We start from the raw sequence: 6000 nt of genomic DNA, 5'->3' as shown, positions 1-6000 counted from the left end.
GGTTGTATTTACTTTTTTGCCTCTCCCACAAAGATTTTGTTTTCAAAACTTTATCTAAAAAGATATATTAACAAATATTAAATGAACGGTTTATAGAGAGAGAGATATAGAGAATAAAATAAATTGTAAAAAGTAAAGTAATTCTTTAACATTAATTCACAAAAAAAATCCCTTATAGAGTGTGACAGTTTTGGAGTTAATTTTTCTGGCAAAAAATATGAAGCTTGACTAAAATTGAACAGGGCTTCATGCTGGAATGGTTGTGCTGCTCTTTTTGTTAAAGGTTTTGTTAAAAGCTGTGGACTAGGAATGTATTTTTTTTTATAATATGTCACACATTTGTTGTTTATTTGAGAACATTCAATTTAACTTATTACCAGGCAGCACATTGCAATTATTTTATTTTCCTGTTTGTATAATGTTACAATAAATTGTTGGTTTAAACAACAAACAAATTTAGGTTTTGCATTTTGTTCCCATACTGTACTGCAAATGAACCAAATCCCCAATATATATATATATATATATATATATATATATATATATATATATATATATATATATATATATTGGGGATTCAGTTCATTTGCAAAATATATATATATATATATATATATATATATATATATATATATATATATATATACAACCCCTGGCAAAAATTATGGAATCACCGGCCTCGGAGGATGTTCATTCAGTTGTTTAATTTTGTAGAAAAAAAGCAGATCACAGACATGACACAAAACTAAAGTCATTTCAAATGGCAACTTTCTGGCTTTAAGAAACACTATAAGAAATCAAGAAAAAAAGATTGTGGCAGTCAGTAACGGTTACTTTTTTAGACCAAGCAGAGGAAAAAAATATGGGATCACTCAATTCTGAGGAAAAAATTATGGAATCACCCTGTAAATTTTCATCCCCAAAACTAACACCTGCATCATATCAGATCTGCTCGTTAGTCTGCATCTAAAAAGGAGTGAACACACCTTGGAGAGCTGTTGCACCAAGTGGACTGACATGAATCATGGCTCCAACACGAGAGATGTCAATTGAAACAAAGGAGAGGATTATCAAACTCTTAAAAGAGAGTAAATTATCACGCAATGTTGCAAAAGATGTTGGTTGTTCACAGTCAGCTGTGTCTAAACTCTGGACCAAATACAAACAACATGGGAAGGTTGTTAAAGGCAAACATACTGGTAGACCAAGGAAGACAATACGTCAAGACAGAAAACTTAAAGCAATATGTCTCAAAAATCGAAAAATGTACAACAAAACAAATGAGAAACGAATGGGAGGAACCTGGAGTCAACGTCTGTGACCGAACTGTAAGAACCCGCCTAAAGGAAATGGGATTTACATACAGAAAAGCTAAATGAAAGGCATCATTAACACCTAAACAGAAAAAAACAAGGTTACAATGGGCTAAGGAAAAGCAATTGTGGACTGTGGATGACTGGATGAAAGTCATATTCAGTGATGAATCTTGAATCTGCGTTGGGCAAGGTGATGATGCTGGAACTTTTGTTGGTGCCTTTCCACCAACTGCCTGAAGAGAACATGTAAATTTCCACAGTCATTGATGATATGGGGCTGCATGTCAGGTAAAGGCACTGGGGAGATGGCTGTCATTACATCATCAATAAATGCACAAGTTTACGTTGATATTTTGGACAATTGAAAGGATGGTTGGGGATGATGAAATTATTTTTCAAGATGATAATGCATCTTGCCATAGAGCAAAAATTGCAAAAACATTCCTAGCAAAAAGACACATAGGGTCAATGTCATGGCATAGGGTCAATGTCAATGAGCAGATCTGATTTGATGCAGGTGTTAATTTGGGGAATGAAAATTTACAGGGTGATTCCATAATTTTTTCCTCAGAATTGAGTGATTCCATATTTTTTTCCTCTGCTTGTGTTGTGTTTTGGGGGGTTTGGCTGGACATTTGGGTGTTCTTTTCTTTTCTGTGCTCTCCAGGTGGTATGCAAACTGATTTATTGTCTGTGGAGAAGGTGCTGGCAGAAGAGTCCTTCACCCTCATCAACGTGATATGCAGCACCTGTGGATGATGCTCATGTGCAACCTTAAAGACTTTCAGCTGAAGCAGATAATGAGATGGCGTTCTGCATTTAAGCCATGTGTGATTCAAGCAGAATTGCCGGGAACTCCACCTTGTGATGTTCGTTTGTGAGACGCTGAGGACCGCGCCTGGGTTTGACACATTGTGCCTGTGAAGGACGACGGGTGAGGGACACATGCTGTCAGCACACATCAGAGGTGATTTGATTGTCTGAATAATTGTTAACAGTAATTTGGTATTTTGTTATGCAGTATATGTGAATACTGATGAGAGTTGTGCAGCTTGCTTCTCACGGCCGTGGCGTGCGGAAAGATGATCCTCCACCTGTTGTGAGAAGCTGCTCATTTACATAAAGCTTAAATTCAGACCTGAATGTGTTGCTGATAGTGTGTGCCTTTGAAGGATATTAGTTGTAGCTGCTGACTTACCTCACCTTTTCTGTCCTTCACAGAGTCGGTTTGTCATGTCCACCTGGGGGGTGTTTGGCGGTGAACTGAGTCCAGAGGCGCCGGGCTTCGATCCCTTTGGGCGCTGGAGAGTGCGCCGCCCTTCACTCCGCCAGACAGACGCGTTTTATGTTTGTACACCGAGTATTGCACAAAAGGGGGAAAATAAATTGTTTTGTTATTGGAACCGCTTTCTGGTTATTTTAGCGCTGGGTTCAGTCAGACGCAGGTCCGCTCCTCAACCCACGTCGACACATAACAGCTTGGTCTAAAAAAGTAACCGTTACTGACTGCCACAATTTTTTTTCTTGATTTCTTATAGTGTTTCTTAAAGCCAGAAAGTTGCCATTTGAAATGACTTTAGTTTTGTGTCATGTCTGTGATCTGCTTTTTTTCTACAAAATTAAACAACTGAATGAACATCCTCTGAGGCTGGTGATTCCATAATTTTTGCCAGGGGTTGTATATATATATATCAATCAATCAATCAATCAATTTTTTTATATAGCGCCAAATCACAACAAACAGTCGCCCCAAGGCGCTTTATATTGTAAGGCAAGGCCATAGAATAATTATGTAAAACCCCAACGGTCAAAACGACCCCCTGTGAGCAAGCACTTGGCTATAGTGGGAAGGAAAAACTCCCTTTTAACAGGAAGAAACCTCCAGCAGAACCAGGCTCAGGGAGGGGCAGTCTTCTGCTGGGACTGGTTGGGGCTGAGGGAGAGAACCAGGAAAAAGACATGCTGTGGAGGGGAGCAGAGATCGATCACTAATGATTAAATGCAGAGTGGTGCATACAGAGCAAAAGGAGAAAGAAACAGTGCATCATGGGAACCCGCCAGCAGTCTACATCTATAGCAGCATAACTAAGGGATGGTTTAGGGTCACCTGATCCAGCCCTAACTATAAGCTTTAGCAAAAAGGAAAGTTTTAAGCCTAATCTTAAAAGTAGAGAGGGTGTCTGTCTCCCTGATCTGAATTGGGAGCTGGTTCCACAGGAGGGGAGCCTGAAAGCTGAAGGCTCTGCCTCCCATTCTACTCTTACAAACCCTAGGAACTACAAGTAAGCCTGCAGTCTGAGAGCGAAGCACTCTATTGGGGTGATATGGTACTACGAGGTCCCTAAGATAAGATGGGACCTGATTATTCAAAACCTTATAAGTAAGAAGAAGAATTTTAAATTCTATTCTAGAATTAACAGGAAGCCAATGAAGAGAGGCCAATATGGGTGAGATATGCTCTCTCCTTCTAGTCCCTGTCAGTACTCTAGCTGCAGCATTTTGAATTAACTGAAGGCTTTTTAGGGAACTTTTAGGACAACCTGATAATAATGAATTACAATAGTCCAGCCTAGAGGAAATAAATGCATGAATTAGTTTTTCAGCATCACTCTGAGACAAGACCTTTCTGATTTAGAGATATTGCGTAAATGCAAAAAAGCAGTCCTACATATTTGTTTAATATGCGCTTTGAATGACATATCCTGATCAAAAATGACTCCAAGATTTCTCACAGTATTACTAGAGGTCAGGGTAATGCCATCCAGAGTAAGGATCTGGTTAGACACCATGTTTCTAAGATTTGTGGGGCCAAGTACAATAACTTCAGTTTTATCTGAGTTTAAAAGCAGGAAATTAGAGGTCATCCATGTCTTTATGTCTGTAAGACAATCCTGCAGTTTAGCTAATTGGTGTGTGTCCTCTGGCTTCATGGATAGATAAAGCTGGGTATCATCTGCGTAACAATGAAAATTTAAGCAATACCGTCTAATAATACTGCCTAAGGGAAGCATGTATAAAGTGAATAAAATTGGTCCTAGCACAGAACCTTGTGGAACTCCATAATTAACCTTAGTCTGTGAAGAAGATTCCCCATTTACATGAACAAATTGTAATCTATTAGACAAATATGATTCAAACCACCGCAGCGCAGTGCCTTTAATACCTGTGGCATGCTCTAATCTCTGTAATAAAATTTTATGGTCAACAGTATCAAAAGCAGCACTGAGGTCTAACAGAACAAGCACAGAGATGAGTCCACTGTCCGAGGCCATAAGAAGATCATTTGTAACCTTCACTAATGCTGTTTCTGTACTATGATGAATTCTAAAACCTGACTGAAACTCTTCAAATAGACCATTCCTCTGCAGATGATCAGTTAGCTGTTTTACAACTACCCTTTCAAGAATTTTTGAGAGAAAAGGAAGGTTGGAGATTGGCCTATAATTAGCTAAGATAGCTGGGTCAAGTGATGGCTTTTTAAGTAATGGTTTAATTACTGCCACCTTAAAAGCCTGTGGTACATAGCCAACTAACAAAGACAGATTGATCATATTTAAGATCGAAGCATTAAATAATGGTAGGGCTTCCTTGAGCAGCCTGGTAGGAATGGGGTCTAATAAACATGTTGATGGTTTGGATGAAGTAACTAATGAAAATAACTCAGACAGAACAATCGGAGAGAAAGAGTCTAACCAAATACCGGCATCACTGAAAGCAGCCAAAGATAACGATACGTCTTTGGGATGGTTATGAGTAATTTTTTCTCTAATAGTTAAAATTTTGTTAGCAAAGAAAGTCATGAAGTCATTACTAGTTAAAGTTAATGGAATACTCAGCTCAATAGAGCTCTGACTCTTTGTCAGCCTGGCTACAGTGCTGAAAAGAAACCTGGGGTTGTTCTTATTTTCTTCAATTAGTGATGAGTAGAAAGATGTCCTAGCTTTACGGAGGGCTTTTTTATAGAGCAACAGACTCTTTTTCCAGGCTAAGTGAAGATCTTCTAAATTAGTGAGACGCCATTTCCTCTCCAACTTATGGGTTATCTGCTTTAAGCTACGAGTTTGTGAGTTATACCACGGAGTCAGACACTTCTGATTTAAAGCTCTCTTTTTCAGAGGAGCTACAGCATCCAAAGTTGTCTTCAATGAGGATGTAAAACTATTGACGAGATACTCTATCTCCCTTACAGAGTTTAGGTAGCTACTCTGCACTGTGTTGGTATATGGCATTAGAGAACATAAAGAAGGAATCATATCCTTAAACCTAGTTACAGCGCTTTCTGAAAGACTTCTAGTGTAATGAAACTTATTCCCCACTGCTGGGTAGTCCATCAGAGTAAATGTAAATGTTATTAAGAAATGATCAGACAGAAGGGAGTTTTCAGGGAATACTGTTAAGTCTTCTATTTCCATACTATAAGTCAGAACAAGATCTAAGATATGATTAAAGTGGTGGGTGAACTCATTTACTTTTTGAGCAAAGCCAATAGAGTCTAATAATAGATTAAATGCAGTGTTGAGGCTGTCATTCTCAGCATCTGTGTGGATGTTAAAATCGCCCACTATAATTATCTTATCTGAGCTAAGCACTAAGTCAGACAAAAGGTCTGAAAATTCACAGAGAAACTCACAGTAACGACCAGGTGGACGATAGATAATAACAAATAAAACTGTTTTTTGGGACT

Source organism: Thalassophryne amazonica, chromosome 11 (assembly GCF_902500255.1).
Source record: "Thalassophryne amazonica chromosome 11, fThaAma1.1, whole genome shotgun sequence".
NCBI classification, from domain to species: domain Eukaryota; kingdom Metazoa; phylum Chordata; class Actinopteri; order Batrachoidiformes; family Batrachoididae; genus Thalassophryne; species Thalassophryne amazonica.
This window is presented reverse-complemented; position numbering follows the sequence as displayed.